This window comes from Jaculus jaculus, chromosome 8, assembly GCF_020740685.1.
Source record: "Jaculus jaculus isolate mJacJac1 chromosome 8, mJacJac1.mat.Y.cur, whole genome shotgun sequence".
Lineage (NCBI taxonomy): Eukaryota > Metazoa > Chordata > Mammalia > Rodentia > Dipodidae > Jaculus > Jaculus jaculus.
The window spans coordinates 43,207,110-43,224,080 of record NC_059109.1 but is presented as its reverse complement, the minus strand read 5'-3'; the positions used below and the strand labels follow the sequence as shown (position 1 = coordinate 43,224,080).

The 16,971-nt window shown below is 40.2% G+C and overlaps 1 protein-coding gene across 1 annotated transcript in view; it reads left to right on the top strand.

Moving 5' to 3' along the window:
* Trim44 (tripartite motif containing 44) overlaps positions 1-16,971 on the top strand; it is a 142,213-nt gene that overhangs the window by 84,816 nt on the left and 40,426 nt on the right. The gene's annotated exons all lie outside the window — the stretch shown is intronic.

The window sequence follows — 16,971 nt, the reverse complement described above, 5'->3', positions numbered from 1 at the left end:
TGCTTCTAGTCTCAGAAGAACAGTGACATTTTTGGCTTTTAAATGTCCCATGAAATATGGACAGGCAAGGAATAGCACAGAAACAGGATCTCCATCTTAAGCCAGGGCTTTGAAGATTTCTATTTTGTAAGACTCCTTTTCCTTTCCTATCTGTGTCATTTTCTGCCTGTAGTTTTCAGGGGACTGTGGACCTGAAGGTGCCGCCACAGTGACTCTGCTGTGTTTTTCAGTGTGATATAATGCTTTGTTAAGGACAGGAACATTTGAATGGTGGTTAGGCTTTCAGATGGGCCCACTGAAAAAACTTTTTTTTACTGCTTTTTTAAAATACAAATTGGAATTTGTAAATGTGTTCTAGAACCAGTATTCTTTATTCCTGACCACTAATCTTTGTATTTGGTCCAAGACACCTACACAATGAATCCTAGGTCAAAGGTATATAAAAGTTTTTTTTTTCAATGTAGGGTTTGGCTCTGGCCAATGCTGACCTAGAATTCGCTATGTAGTCTCAGGGTGTCTTTGAACTCATAGACATCCTCCTACCTCGGCCTTCTGAATGCTGGAATTAAAGGCATCTGCCACCATTCCCACCTACATAAAACTTTTTAAAGAGAAAAACATTTCTTTGAGTTTCTCTATATCAGCAATCATAAAATGTAAAAGTACGTTTTATTATTGCCTCAGCCTTGTGGTAAACTTGGATTTCAGTTTACTTGTCTTTTCTGTCATTCATTCTGCTTGAACAGTGAGCCCAGACTAGGAACGCTACAGCTGTGGCACCAGCACAGTCAAGGGCCATGTGCCTGCCCAAGTAGACTAAAATGTCCAGATGGGCCCTGCCTGGTACCTGCACTCAGGTGTGATGTGCCAGAAAGTGTTCCAGGTCACAGATATTCAAACTTTATTTTTAGTGGAAATGCTCCTTTTCAAGTAAACTGTAAGTAGAACCTCAACTTGTAAAATCTACTTTTCTTTCTTCAGTTAGAGCCACACATCCACTGATGAACCTTATGCTTCATTACAGCAAACCATGAGGGGCTTCTACAGGAACCAGTGTTCCTAGAACTTAGCTTGAAAATCACTGCTCTTATTAAATTCCTCCTTAAAGGTTGCCAAATAAATTCTCCAAGATTGCCTATAGAGACAGAATCATTTAACTCTCATTTTATTTCAGACTAACAAATATAGTTTCTTTTCCTTCCCAACATCTTGATTCCCCTCTTTTAAGATGCTCCAAATGTTATTCTGTGTGTTATTCTGTATCTTCATCTCTTGGAACCTCCTTCTCTTTAGGATTGTGGTTCTCAACTTCTATTTTAGAACTGCAAGCACCTATCCAGTGTGTGGTCTGCTGTGGTTAAAGCCACACTCATCTTGTCAACACCTGCAGGGTCTCAGGGAATTCCTTTAAACTATTTTCAGGAGCATTACTATCTGTGTAGTACTGTCCTCTCTTCCCAGCTGTGTTCCCTCATTTTATCCTTTTAAAGTATATTTGTGATCCTGTGTACTGGGCTACACACTGAGTATGTAATGGTTTTGTGACCCTGTGCGCTGGGCCTCACACTGGGTGGTTTTATCACCTTGTGTACTGTGTTACACACTGAGTACATCATGGTGTCTATGGAAGACCCAGTTGGTCTCTACCCTTGTGGCTCTGGAATCTAGAGGGAGAGTTGAGCATATAATGAGCAATTACACTGTGGAGGAAGTGCTATTGATAAGGGAATTCCAGGCTGCTTGAGGAAGGGGTTCCTAAATCAGTCTTGAAGGGTAAGAGGAGGTTAACAGAGAGGGTTGAATAAACAGAGATCTGAGTGCTGAGAAGGTGGTGGGAAAAGGAGGAGCGGGAGGTAACTGTTTTGTAATAGAGAAAATCTTGAGTAAAAAAGATCCAGAGGACAGAAAGCAGAGCCCAGTTCTTTGCACTGTATGGTGAAGTCAGTTGGAAGAATTTTAAGCTGCTGAGTGTGAGTGGAGGCATGAGGATCAGGAGTTCAAGGTCAGCCTCTCCAAGCTGGACTATAGGAACCCCTATCCAAAACAAAAGAAAAAGAAAAAGAAAAAGAACCTTTAAATTAAAATTAACCCAAGTAAGTTTGCATTTTAGAAATCTTTTCTTCCTACAGAGTCGGAAATTGGAGGCTAGTCAAGTGCCCAAGAAATTATTTCGAGTAGATGTCATTGTTTATGTAACAAAATACCCAAGCTATGTACTTTATAACGTTTATTTAGCTCATAGTTCTGGAGCTTCAAAGCTATGAGACCACTGTTCAACTGGCTGAGGTGAGGGTTTCATGGTACATGGCATCGCAATGTCTTGAATACATGCTAAAGAGATTTGAGGGGGGATACCAAGCCCTCACTTTCTTGGAAGTGATTCAGCTTCATAGGCATGACTTAAGTTCCTTCTGAGAGTGATGCCCTCATGGCCCAATCACATTCCACTAAGCCCTTCCCCTTGAAGGTTTCACTGCGTCTCAACATTGTCACACGGGGGTTCAAATGCCCAGAATGTTTTAGGGATAGATGATGTCTAAGTTGCAGCACTAGACTAGTAATTTGGGGAGCCTCTATCAGTATCTTTTCTAATTATTGACCACATTTTCACCTTCTTGCTTAGACTCCCAAGTTTTGCATGCACTGCAACCCTTCTCTGAGCACAAGCTCTTAACTCCGTAAAATCTAGGACAGAAGAGGTCAAGTCAGAACATGATGGAAAAAATACCTTTGCAGAAGTCATGGGAAGACTCCAAAGGATACGAATGGCATTTCTGTCTTGAGAGAACTTGCTTAGGCTGAGCATTTCCACCTTGTTAGAACCACCTTCTTGTTTCCACTCAGCTTATTTGTGTTGAGCTACCATTTGGCTCAGTCTCTTCCCATTAACACTTCAGGGCAGATTGCCTTTAATCTGAAAATACTATCCTTCATCATACATACTTTACCATTTCAACATGCCAAATAGTTCTGTTCCAAAGGGTTTTGTGTTGCTGACAAAGTAAATGATGGTTTGATGTATAAGGGAGGCAGAAAGGAAATGTCGGTCTTCCTGAACAGAGGACGAATCTAGAGCATTTCATCTTTTGTTGGTCATTATGCTTTGTTTTCCTAGCTTTGTTTCCACAGAGTTACTCCTCCACTCACCATAAGTCAATGGAGGGAAAATAAGTGGAAGGAAAAATAGAATCCAGTTAGCCTCCAAACTAGAAGGAACAAAGAAAATTTCTTATCCTATGTTTGTCTATAATAATTTCCCTTTCTTTCTACCAGCTAGAGGCTCCCTGCCTTCTTTCCTCTTCAGGTTTGACTTCCCCAGCAGCTTAATTCTGGGGGCCTAGATTTACTTCCAGCTTAGTTTCCAAGGGAAGTTTCATCATGGTATGGAAAGCATGGCAAGAGCAGATGGCTAGGATCACATGCTTTCTGGGGAGCAAAGAAAGGCCAAGGGAAACCTTTGACACGCCCCCCCCCCCCCAGAATAGCTTCCTATTGCTCCATGTGGTAGCTTACTCCACAGATCCATGATCCACTGTAATCTAGCTGGTAGGTGTTCTTACAGGACATGGTGAAGCAAAAGTCCTGATAGGTAGAATATAGATATTAACTACTGTGGAATCGTCTTATTAAGATGCCTTTAAAGCCACAAGTGATTTTTTTTTTTTTTTTTTTAGCAAAAAAAGCAATTTACACTTTCAGCAGCGATTTTCTGTCTTCTCTTTGCTATTATGGGAGATCTTGTGTTCACTTTGTCAGAGATTGACTCCTTCTTTACTCCTGCTGGAGCCTGCTGAGAAGTTACAGATATTTGAGGAGGGGGTGGAGTATGATCTGCATGTGTGAAATCAGTTGTATAGTGGGAGGTAGTCAGGGAAAGACCCTTCAACTCTCCTGCTCAGAGGAGGAGGAGAAAGGTCCATATTAAATTTTGATTTGCTATTGTTTTTCCCCTTTAAATGAAGAGGAAAATGGCTTTTTAATAGTATCACTATCCTTGGACTTCTGTAGAATATTTCATCTTCAAAGCTGACTGTTGTTCAGCCTCACAGCACCTGCCAAGATCAGTGTGAATGTGGCTCATGCTGATTCTGTGATCAAACAAGAAGCATGTTCAGGAGGAGTAAGAGCTCAAAGCATCAGCTTACTTCTCATCTATTCTTGGTTGTGCCTATGACCGATTTATGTGACATTGGGCAAGTCATTTAAATTTTCCTTCTGTTATTTCTATATAAATATTAACCTCATATCCCCATCCCACATCCAGCTAGTTTGGGGGATCATGTTAGATGGATTTTTGCTGCTTCAACAAAACACCTGAGATAGACAACTTACATGGAAGAAAGATTTGTCTTAACTTATAGTTTCAGAGGCTTCAATCCATAGTCGTTTGGCTCTCTTGTCTGTGTGCCTGTGACACAGCAGTACATCGCGGTGGGAATTACTTGCTGAAGGATATTGTCCCCTCAGTTTTATTTCTCTAAAATTTATCTTGAGGCTTCTTGCTTGGTATTCTCCCCCCTCCCAGACCATCCCCATAACTTAATTACTATGCACTTTTAGAGACAGCATTTTTCTTTCTGACCTCTTAGAGCTTGTGGAAGTAAGTGGGTGGAGTGATTGATACTTGGGAGTTTTGTCCTCTGGTTGCCAATCCATGGTTTTATTGTTATGTCATCTTCATTTCTGGAGGTCCATCTGCGAGCTGAAACAAATGACTGCTACTTGTGACATGGAGAACTGTCAGAGCTGCTTGTTATGGAGAGTGGGGCTCCAACATTGAGTTGGCATTTCCCTGTTACAGAGGCTGAGCCTGCCTTGTTTTCCATGCAGAAACCGATGTTTTATCATCTCCTTTATCCAGGTGGACAGTGAAACCATGCAGTGTACTGTGCTGCCTGTCTAGACCAAAAACAGTCTCCTTGCTAAAGCGATTGTTTTTTAGACATTTGCCTATGAGTGTTACCCTTTATTTTGTTCATGCTGGTTTATTAATCAAAGAATCCATTTACAACTGGGAAATTCACCTGGGGTACCTCTGTTATAAAGCATCTGCCTCCAAATGGAAATGCTGTCTAGAAATGGCCTATATCTTACTCTTCTACTCCTGGTTCCCTGTTGTTAAGGAAGGGACTTGATTGACACTTTTTATACTGTGTTTCTATTCTAATCATATTGTCTTTGCCACTCAGTATAGTTGTTATACTTGGCAAGCTAAACTTATTTATTATTGACTCCAGAGCTTATCAGTATAGCATTTTCTACTAGGAATTCTATTGCCTAATCTCTTAGACAGAAAGATTGTAGAGGAATTATTTAATTTGCTCAGTACACATGTTAAGATGCCCAGTGTGTGCCAGGCCCTTTGGTAGGCATTGGAAATATGAGAATTGCTGAGATTTTTGTCCCTGTACTTATAAAAATCTAAAAATCTAATTTGAAAGAGAGTGCCAAATAAATTTAATTTCATATTTATGTGTAATATAATAATTAAAATATTATAAAGAAGTATTCATGGAGTACCAACTATGTAAGGAAATCTCTTTTGGAAATAACTTATATTTGAACTATTATTTATCCTCACAATAGACCCAGTAAGTGGCCTATACATTACTTTTTTTTTTCTTCCTGGTTTTTCAAGGTAGGGTTTCATTGTAGCCCATTCTGACCTGGAATTCACTATGTAGTATCAGGGTGGCCTCAAACTCATGGTGATCCTCCTACCCCTGCCTCCTGAGTGCTGGGATTAAAGGCATGTGCCACCGCACCCGGACCTGTACATTGCTTTTATTTCACCTAAGATGAAAACCTGGATCACGAAGAGGTTACGTTTCTGAGGCAGTACATAGTTACCTCTAAACTCAACTGGTCTGACTTCAGAATTGCAAGGGTTAGCATTGCAAAATAATGATCTGTAAAGTAAAATTGTTGAATGTAGATCACTGTACTAACTCCAAGAATTAGAAAAATTAGACATTTCTTCTGTACTTAGATAATGGTTAGCTATTTTCAGATGGATATGATAGGAAGGTCATCCAACAAGTATAAGGGCTTAGAGGTATGAAAATGTGGGGACTGAGGAGAAGCGACATGATTGCACTGAGCAGGAGGTGAGCCTCAGAAGATAGATGAAGGTGAGTATGGAAAGAGCTTTGGATGCCATGTGGAGATAGCAAGTGGCTTGTACCATTTCCTGTTACATTCTTGACTTCAGCACTGCCCCAAGATATGAACAGACTGCTGAATCTTATAAATTTCTTTCTCTAGTTGTACCTCCAATCACATCTCCTCATTTTCTGTGAGTAAAATGGTTGGAGTATCTTTGGTTTCAGAATTAAAATCTGACATATTATTACACTTAAAGGACAAATACATGGATGGGAGAGATGGCTCAGTCAGGAAAGTGTTTGCCTCACAAGCATGAGGAGCTCAGTTCCATCCCCAGAATGCACACAAAAATACCAGGCATAGGGGATGGAGAGATGGCCTAGTGGTTAAGATGCATGCTTGTGAAACCCAAGGACCCAGGTTCGATTCTCCAGGTCCCACATAAGACAGATGCACATGGTGGCACATGCCTCTGGAGTTTGTTTACAGTGGCTAGAGGCCCTGTTGCACCCATTCTCACTCACTCTCTCTCCCTCTTTCTGTCCCTAATAAATAAATAAAAATAAATCTTAAAAAAAAAATACCAGGTGTAATAGCATACCTGTAATCCCAGTGTTGGAGAAGTGGAGACTGGTAGATCCCTGAGTCTTGTTGGCCAGCCAGTCTAGATTAATTTGTGATCTCCAGGTCAAGGAGTGACTAAGTGGTTGGTACACCTGAGGATGGCATCTAAGTTCATTTTCTGGCCTCTGCACACATGTGCACACAACTATCTGTACATGTACAAATAGGTACATGTACATAAAAAAATGACCAACACATGAAGAATTGGTAGTATTCTACTTTCAGAACTTGTTAGATGGAAAAATAAGGAACTGAGATAAAGTAGTTCTGAAAAGGTTCATTTAATTTGTCTTCTATTTATACCCTTATTTTGACAGGTCCAACCTTTTTATAATTTACAGTTAAATTTGGAAACTAGATACCTAATTCCTTCTTAATTAATGGAAGAAAGAAATACTAAAGCACCAAAATTTTCCAAATAGCATAAATGTTTTACGTAAGAATTAATCAAAGGAAGCCAGGTGTGGTGGCTCATAACTTTAGTCCCAGTGCTTGGGAGACTGAGGTAGGAAAAATTCCAGGCCAGCCTGTGCTACAGTGTAAGCTCCAAGTCAGCCTCAGCTAGAATGAGAACCTGCCTTAAAAAAATTGTCAAAAAATTAAATTGATGCAAAAGAATGTCATTTAGTTCCTGAGTTAGATCTGATGCTGAAGAATGTGGCTGTGGCCCAATTTTATTCTTCATTTGTCTTCCTAGCCAGTTTGTCCTGCCCTTAACAGAACAGATTTGGGGAAGTCAAAGTTCCTGTGTTGTTTAAGAATAACTAAATTTGATGTCCTTGTTATGTTCCCCTCACCTGTGGATAGCCATGGCAAAATTGTTCATTGTGTCCTTTACAATTGGGAGAAACCTGCTGGCCTCAAGTATCATTTTGCTTCCTCCCTGAGAGAGACAGGCAGGAAGTCAATAATTCTGTTTTCTTAGTAATTTTAAGGGGTTTTCCTATTGGAAGCCCTGTGTTGCCAAACTCCATGTTCCTTTCTCTGGAAACAGACATTGGGCCTGCATAACATATGCTCACAAATGCCTGTGGGGCTTGCTTTGTTTTTCTTTTTTCAAGATGGTGTGAGATACAGAGTTGATAAATACAAGTATCCTTACAAATCAGAACTATATAAATGTAGGCTTGTAAACTGATGAAAAATAGGCAAATTCTGAGATAAAATTCTGATACCCTAAGTCATGAAATGTTTTAACATGGACTAAAATGTACTGTGTCTAACATGGGCTTCAGGGAAGAAACCACTTGCTTGTATAAAGGTTTACTCTCCCACCACTACCACTTGCATGTATAAATGCTCACTCTCCCTCTTTCAGCCCAGTAACACTTGCTTGTATAAATGCTCACTCTCCCATTGTCAGCTTGCTACCAGTTGTTCTCTGTAGGTTGTGATGTGATTGTAAAAAGAAAGCATTTTGTTTTCTTGGTGAGTACATGTCTCCTTACACCCTGGTTCTATCAATTCTATTTAAAGGAAAGTGAGATTGAGCATGAAAAAGAAACAGAAGAAAGAGGGAGGAGCTGACAGAATTTCAGTGAAGCCAGGGAGAGCAGCATTTCTCAGCTCTGGCTGTTAGATGCATCTTGATCTAGATTCTATGAGGCAGTGTGGCATTTCATATGACCTGAAACCCTGCCTCTCAGACAAGGATTAAAACTGACAAGATGCCAACTTTCCCCTAATTTCTAGGCTGTCTGGGACTGATGGTTAACCAGCAATAACAGTGAGACCTACTGAGTTGAATAAATATGGGAATTGAGGGCTGGAGAGATGGCTCATCAGTTAAAGAGTTTGCCTGAAAAGTCTAAGGACCCAGGTTTGATTCCCCAGTGCCCAAATAAGGGAGATGCACATGGTGGCTTATGTGTCTGGAGTTTGTTTTCAGTGGCTGGAGGCCCTGTGTGCCCATTTTCTCTCTCTCTCAAATAAAAATTAATTGAAAGAAAGAATGGAATTGAATTGAATGGGAATGAGACCTAAACCTATATAGAGATATCTTGAAGCTTTAGAACAACTATGAAGTATAGTTATTCCATCCCCATTTTGTAAATGGGAAAATTGCTGCTATAAAAAGAGGTTGAGTTATTAATCCATGGTCCATCAGTTTGGAAATGGCACAAATATGATTAGAACCCAGATCTAGTAGGCTTAAAATCCTGGGAACTCAGCCTGTTTACTATATACTGCATTTGTCAGGAGATAGAAGATGCATATCTTTTGACTTGTTGGCTGGGGATAAGTCAAGCTGATGGATAGGAGTGTGACAAGTCAGTGGGAACTTGGAATTATCAGAATTTTCATTTTCTTTTGTTAAATGTCAACAGGTAGTTTAAAAGGAAAGTTGAGATGAAAGTACCTAAAAAGAGTGAACAGGAACTTGTCTCCCAGACAGGTACATTATCTTACTCCCTGGCTTTTGTGGAGCCAGCAACTGCCATTGCCTCTTCTGAAAGAGCCACTGTTCACCAGTGGCAGGTGCAGGCCAACTGTTACCATGGCAATAGCAGGAGGAGCAAGCAGTTTAATTCCAGAACTGATAATTAACTAGGAGGATAGGTGGGGGTTGGGAAGAAATTGGGGTGTGGGGATAATTGTTGCAGGAGGGAAAACTTAGCAATTATTGGCACGCTGCTTAGATGAAAAGGCCAGGCACAGATGCTCTAGACCAGCATGTCCTGGCATTCAGTGTTCTTCCCTCTGATTAGGAACTCTGATGAACTAAAAGGAAGAGTCAAGTTCCTCCAGCCAACTGAGTGTCTCTAAGGAGCAACATGAAGGAGGAGGAATGTTACATGGGTTGTGGAAAGAAAGGCAGAGCACTAGATGACTACTCTGGGTGCTAACACCCAGCCAGAGGCAATTCAGAAATGCTGTATAAACTTGGAAGGACAAGACCCACAAGGCATACTCAAGAGTTTGTACTTTTGTGGTTGGAACAGGATGAGAGTGGCTTATTAGGAGACAGAAGGACGTGTAGAAGGTCCTTGGCCATCATGGCTGTTAATCTGTCAGCTCTCAGTGTTTGTGTGATGAAAGCACCAGCCACTCACATGAATGCTTGTCTCTCATTTTGTTGTTGTTGTTGCCTTTTGGTTTTTCAAAGTAGGGTCTCACTTTAGCTTATCTCTCATTTAACCTTATAACACCCTAGAGAGAAGACACTGTTATTATTCTCATAACAGACCCAGGAATGTCCATTACTTTGATCGAGCTAACAGAACTTTCAGCACCCTGAACTGAATCCTGTTATCTTTTTAGTTTATTTGTAAATAGAACTTATACTGCTTTGTAGGGAAATGAGGATCCCAATGTAAGACAAAATCAATTTTAATTAACTTTAACAATTTAAAATAAAAAAAAATGGGCTGGAGAGATGGCTTAGCAGTTAAACGCTTGCCTGTGAAGCCTAAGGATCCCAGTTCGAGGCCCAATTCCTCAGGACCCACGTTAGCCAGATGCACAAGGGGGCACACGCATCTGGAGCTCGTTTGCAATGGTTGGAGGCCCTGGCATGCCCATTCTGTCTCTCTCTCTGTCTGTCACTCTCAAATAAATAAATTAAAATGAATAAAATATTTTTAAAAAATAAAATAAAATACCGTTCTAATAAAATAATGTGAAAATCTCCAAATGACCAGCATTGGTGAATACTCTTGTGGGTTTCTGTTTTTAGCTATTTTTGTTTGAGTCAGGGTTGACTTGGAATTCACTCTATATGTAGCCCAAGTCAACCTTGAATTCATAACAAACCTCATTCACAGATCAAGATCAGACTTAAGAGTCCAAGCCCTCATCATGTAAGTAAATGTGTCATGATTCTTTCATAACTTGTTTCTGTGGCTAATGCTAGGTTAAGTCTTAGAAGAGGACTTGACATTATATGATCACAGACACTGTCCAAAACACTCCATCTATCTGTTTTAGCCAAAGTTCCACGTGAATGTACTTTTTTATAGGAAAGATGTCATAATGTCACATAACAAGACCTCTCTCCCTCCCTCCCTCCCTCCCTCCCTCCCTCCCTCCCTCCCTCCCTCTCTCTCTCTCTCTCTCTCTCTCTCTCTCTCTCTCTCTCTCTCTCTCTGTGTGTGTGTGTGTGTAAGAGAGAAACAGAGATTTTAACTTTTACACAGTAGAATCTGAGTGGAAGAGAAAATCCAGCATTCATTTAGCAGTATTTATAAAGTACCTATTTTGTTTTAACATGGTCTTGTGAGCAAAATATGCAAGTACCCTGCCCTCAGAGAGCTTACATAGATTTTAGAATTAGGGTTTAGGAACCTAAGAAGTTTGTACCTTAGAAACATGTTTTTAGGAGACATGTTAATCTTTCTTTTTTAAAAAAAAATACTTTACTTATTTATTTGAGACTGAGAAAAAGAGGTAGGAAGAGAGAAAGAATGGACACACCAGGGCCTCTAGCCACTGCAAATGAACTCGTTCATCTGGCTTTATGTGGATCCTAGGTAATTAAACTTGGGTCCTTAAGCTTTGTAAGAAAGTTCCTTAATCAACTGAGCAATCTCTCCAGCCCTCTTTTATTTACTTATTTTTTATTATTATTAAGGAAGATCTTATTATATTCTTGGTTTCTTTTTTTTTTTTTTCCTTTTTTGTTAAATAGAAACTTTGTATTGTCATGCAATGTGTTTGTACCATTGTTTCCCTCCTCCCCGCCCCATTCCACTGAGGGCCCTCCTCAGTGGAATTGCTAGTATTCCTCTTGGGGTTGTGGGTTATGAGTTGTGAGAGCATCAGTCAGTCATTGTAAAGTGGGGGGCACTGCCTCTGGATATTTTCTTCCACTCTGTGGTTCCTGTATTCCTTACGCCCCTTATTCCATAAAATACCCTGAGCCATGGGGAGTGTATTTTAAGTCTACTTCAGGGGTGTGCTCTTGGCAACTTCTGGATTGCTGCTTTCGTGCATTATGAGTATCCTCAGGGTCTGTCTCCATCACCCTAGCGCTGGTTGACAGGCTCATCATAGAAGTAGCACTCTTGCTCATATCACCAATTCTTCTGTGGTTTTTATTTTCTTATTTATGTAGTTAAAGAACAGGTGTACCAGGGCTTCATGCTGCTGCAAATAAACTTCAGACTTATGCACCACTTTGTGCTCCAGCTTTGCACAGGTAGTGTGGAATTGAACCTGGGCCAGCAAGCTTTGCAAGCAAGCAAGCACCTTTAAACATTAAGCCATCTTCCCAGCCCCTCTTTTAAGACCTTCTATAAAAGAAAACTTGCCCAGTCATCTGACTGGCAAGAAAATATGCAGTATAGATTGCTAATATTTACTGAAAATTGTGCTTTCCCACAACTTTCTAGCAGTTTGATAAACTAAAAAGTGAATGTGCAAGATAAACAATATCAAAATTTGGAAATTCAACAAACACAATAATTATACTTGAAAGTTTAATTTTGCCTACGTAATAGAGATGAGATTTTTTTTCAAGGAGATGTTATTAATGTACTGTTCCTCAACAACAAAAATATGGTATAACCTTTCTCTTATTAGAATAGGATCACAATGCACAAGACTGTCGAAATAATCCCCAGTGTTTTATTCTCAGAAAATAAACTAACACTGTCAAGAAGGGAAGAGATGAAAATTTAAATCATTGAAGCCAGAAAAGATTTGGCCATCATTCTGAAAGCTCCATGAGGCTTCTGTCACTTGATTCCTTTACTTATGTGTTTAACAGATTTTGTCAAGTGTCCACTCTGTGCCACACAGTACTAGATATTAGAGCTATGGTAGAAAGCCAAACCAGATGCAGTCCATGAAGTCACTGGTGTCCTTCATGTTAGCCCATGGGCACACATTTGTTCTGTGTTTGCTTAACTTCTGTAAGCTTAAGGAATCAACAAGCTTCAGGCCTCTAAATAGCTAGCTTATTAGCCAACACAAGAACATATCCTCAGATACTGGGAAAATTGAATGAATGGATGAGAGAGTGATAAAGGACATTACTAAATACAAAACAATGTTCAGCAATAATATTTTTCCACTTGTAAGTCATTATTTTAAAGTAGACTTATCCTTTTCTTTCACGATAGTACCTTGTATGTCTGGAATATATCAAGTGCATATCACATATTAGGAGGAACCAGGAAAATAATGTATCTGTAGAAGTATTTTATAAACTTAAGTTCTGCATCTGAGGAATGGTTGTGTTTGTTCACTAGAGCTCATGGAAGTGCTTAGCATTCCATGTCGCAGAAATGTCTTTCATATGAGTAAGCCTTGATGCCAGATAGTTATACTGCAAGGTCTCTGTGCTCTGACTTAAAGGATGGAGAGCAAGGCAGTGAGACCAGAATGTCAGGTCTGCCTTTTCCTTTTCTTATTATGTCTATATGAAGGAGCAAGTAAAATAATACATCTGAAAGACTTTGTATCAGAAAATCATAAATGTAAATAACACACTATGTAAAGTGCGGCCAGAGGGTGCATGCACTGTGGAGTGAGTAGGCCTGCTCCCCGGCTCCTCTCAGTCTCCTGGTTCCAAAGGTGATGAGACCAGAGGAGATAAACTACCCCTTGTACTTCAGCCAAGCCACAGCTGAATCCACAGAGGAATTTGGGAAACAAGCAAAAGTGCTGTGCCCATGCTGTTCCTGATAATGGGCACCAGGATGTAGGAGACAGTCCCTGAGGACACTCAACACCCACCAAAGCAGAGATCTGGAGGCTCCTAAGAGCTCATCATTGAAGTAGGCCTAAACCTCACCTACCATGGGTCAGGGAAATTTGCAGAAGAGGGAGCAGAAAAGTTGTAAGAGCCACATTCCTCCCCCCCCCCCAACCTGCTGAAAATAATTGACTACTGCTCCCATAACACAGAAACCCCATGGGGAATATCTGCAACCCCCACTGAGGAATATTCCCAATGAAAAGGGGCAGGGATGAGGGAAAATGAAAAATCTTGCTAATAATAATAATAAACATTTTCAAAGTTTTAAAAATGTAAGGTGCAAAACAGATGAAATAAGATTGGATGGTGGAAAGTTGAGTCTTTTTATATTTTTTAATTCCTTATTTATAGGAGAGAGGGGGAGAGAATGGGCATGGCAGCAGCTCCGGCCACTGCAAACGAACTCCAGATACTTGTGCCACCATGTGCGTCTGTCTTTCATGGGTTCTGGGGAGTAGAACCTAGGTCCTTAAGCTTGTCAGCCAAGCACCTTAATCACTAAGTCCCTGAGTCTTTTTTTTATGATGATGTAATTGTATTTACTTCCTCAGGTTCAAAGATAAGTCATTTAAGCATTCACCAGAAAAGTAAAAAATTTACTTTGGGTCAGCCTCTCTACAAGATGTCCACAGATGTGTATCATTTCCTTACTGCCAGTCATGAGAGTTTTGCTGTCCCCGTATGAAGTATGTAAGGGAAACGAATACGAGTGACTTCCAAGGTTGCCCAGTTGTGTTGAGAGGACTTATGGGAGGCCCTTTTGTTTTACATTCTATCTTTGCTCTCAGAGCTACTTTTGGTCAAAGCATGATCCTTGTTTTCTTCTCTCCTCCCTTAGTGCTTCCATCCTTGGCTTCATTTTCTTAGCAAATGGCAGCTTCCTGTCTCAGGATGGGCATCATTGTCACTCTTTTCTTTGCATCCCTATCCACTTAATTAGCAGGACTTGTCATATTTACTCTCAAGAATGTGTCGAATCCAAAGACTTCTCCCCACCTTCAGGCTTCCATCCTGGCCCAACTACATAATTTCACTCCAATAAACCTGCAGCCTGTTGCCACTGTTACTCATCCGCCTCCATCCCACTCCCCGTCCCATTCTTCACACAGAAGCCAGAGGGACATTCAAGATGCAAAGAAGATCATGCAGTTCTTAAAGGATGAATTATATCATGCCCAAAGGTGCTTCAGAATTACCCAAGGAAAAGAAGGCCTCTAAAGTCACAATATGGTACTCTCCCCCTCCTCTCCATCCTAATGCTGGTAACTTACCCATTGCTTCTTTCTTCAAACAGATATAGAATTCCTTCTGTCACTGTGGCCTTCGTGCCTCATATCCACTGTCAGGGCCTTTCTTCTGAATACTCTTCCTCAGATGTCGACATGGTTCGCTCACTTACTTTATCTAGTCTTCTGCTGAAGTATTACTTCTTCAGACCTCTACTCCTTGCCCTGCTTTGAATTTCTGCAAACACTTGTCACCACATGGAAATGTATCCTGTATTTAACTCATTGCTTTCCTTCTTGTTCAGGAAGTGTCATAAAGCTAAAATGTTTTGGCTTTCTCACTGCTGTATGTTGTAGAGCATAATAGCTGTCCATTTAATTTTTGAATAAGCAAATAGCTTTGCATGCCTTATTTTGTAAGTAGAGGAGAGAATGCATAGGAAAAGCGTTTCATTCATTCAGTTGAACTTACCTGCCACCTTTTGATGGGCATTTCTCTTTAGCTGTTTTGAGTGTATTTATATGGCACTAGAAGTTGGAGGGAGAGAAAAAGTGAACAGATACATGCATTCTCTGAAAATACTCAGGTATTCTAGCTATGGAAGAGAAAGTCTTGATGTGACTCAGCCTGAGCCCCTCCACAAAGCAATGGCAGAGAGAGAATTATACAAATTGAGCCCCTCCACAAAGCAGTGGTAGACAGAGAATTATACAAATTGATCTCTTCAGTGGCTCTCTACTCAATTCCCATAGAATTCCAGCTTAAGCTCTCCATTCATCCTCAGACCTTGGCTTAAAGAACAATTAGCCTGAGCTGTAAAGTTGCCATGGATATGTGAAATATGCATTATAGTTGTTGCCAGTAACAAAGTAATATCACAGTTCAGTTAGGCAGGGCTACTTTCACTGATAAGAAAGTCTTCTCTTGGTGATTCTGTTTCAGAAAAATTCCAGGTTGGCTTACATAAGTTAGTACACTATCATGATGCAAACCAGATCTATCCTGTTACTATTTGGAAAGAAAAAGCTGACCCTCTTATCCTAAGCATTGTGAGCCTCCATGTGGATAGGCCTCTCCCTTCAGAGATCTGTGCTCTTTCTTCTGTACCAGACCACTCTGTTTTTGTGGTACAGTCAACAGTTTCAAACCCATTTCCTTATGCCTTAACTCAGAAGATGTTGTGCTATCCCTCGACTATGCACATCCTTATAAAGAGAAATTACTTTCTTAGTAGAATCTAACATGTAGTATGAGTTCTGGTTGTTACATTATTTTGACATTTGTAGCATGGATCTTACCATAGTGAAGTTCTCTTCCATATACACTCCTTATCAGTAATGTGCTGTTTTTCACACTTAAAGAAGACTGAAGAGATGGTTTATTCATTGAGTGGAAGTATTGGACTATTCTGAGAGCCTGACCTGCTGCTGTCTCTTCTTCCTGGAGAGATGGGAGCCCTGCTTCTGGAGACCACACAGTGAATGAAACAGATCGCTATGGGAACAGGGGTTCAGTATAGGAGGTGGTAGTGGCTGTGAGGCATGCCTTCCCACCTGTATTCTGGTCATTTAGTTCTTTCTGAATGCAAGAAAATTACAAATGGTGATTATCATAATGCTGAATATGAAAAAGAATAGACACTGCAATAGTAATCAGTAAAGTAATAACAGAATCCATTCATTGACTACCTCCTAAGTGTCTAAAATTGTTAAGTACTTTACCTGTGAAGGTTGTCTTGGGCCTTGAAACTTTTGTGTTAGAGATGTTTTTCTTAACAAGCTTTACTTAATCTATTTTTGTGGTTGTATCAAAGAAAATAATGCTAAAATGCCACTTTAATTAAAGGTATTATTATATGTAAAAAGGACAGGAATAGTCCTGGCCTCTATACAGACCTCTGGAAGCATCATTCTGGACCTAGAATCACACTAAAGGCCACTGTCTGTGCTGGCCATTGCTCACTCTAGGGCTCTGCTGTGACAGTGACTCCATGTCTTGTCTTACCTGTATAGTTCCTACCTTGCCTTCAAGGTGTGTCTTTGATGCCTTTTCCTCCACCAAGACTTCTTTGGTCCTCCAGGCTTTTGAGCTCCTTTTGGACTTAATACTTTCTCACCTATAACTTACTTATCTGCTATATCTCATTCATTGCCTATGAACTCCTCAAGTACTGGTATTTGATTTTTATTTGTCTGTGTAGTAGATCTGTTTTACATATACAAACACTACTTTGCTGTGTTCTTGACTTGAAAAATGGTTGCTGAAGACTCCTAAATCCTTGGCAGTTCTTAAAAAATACTAATATTGGACAGGCA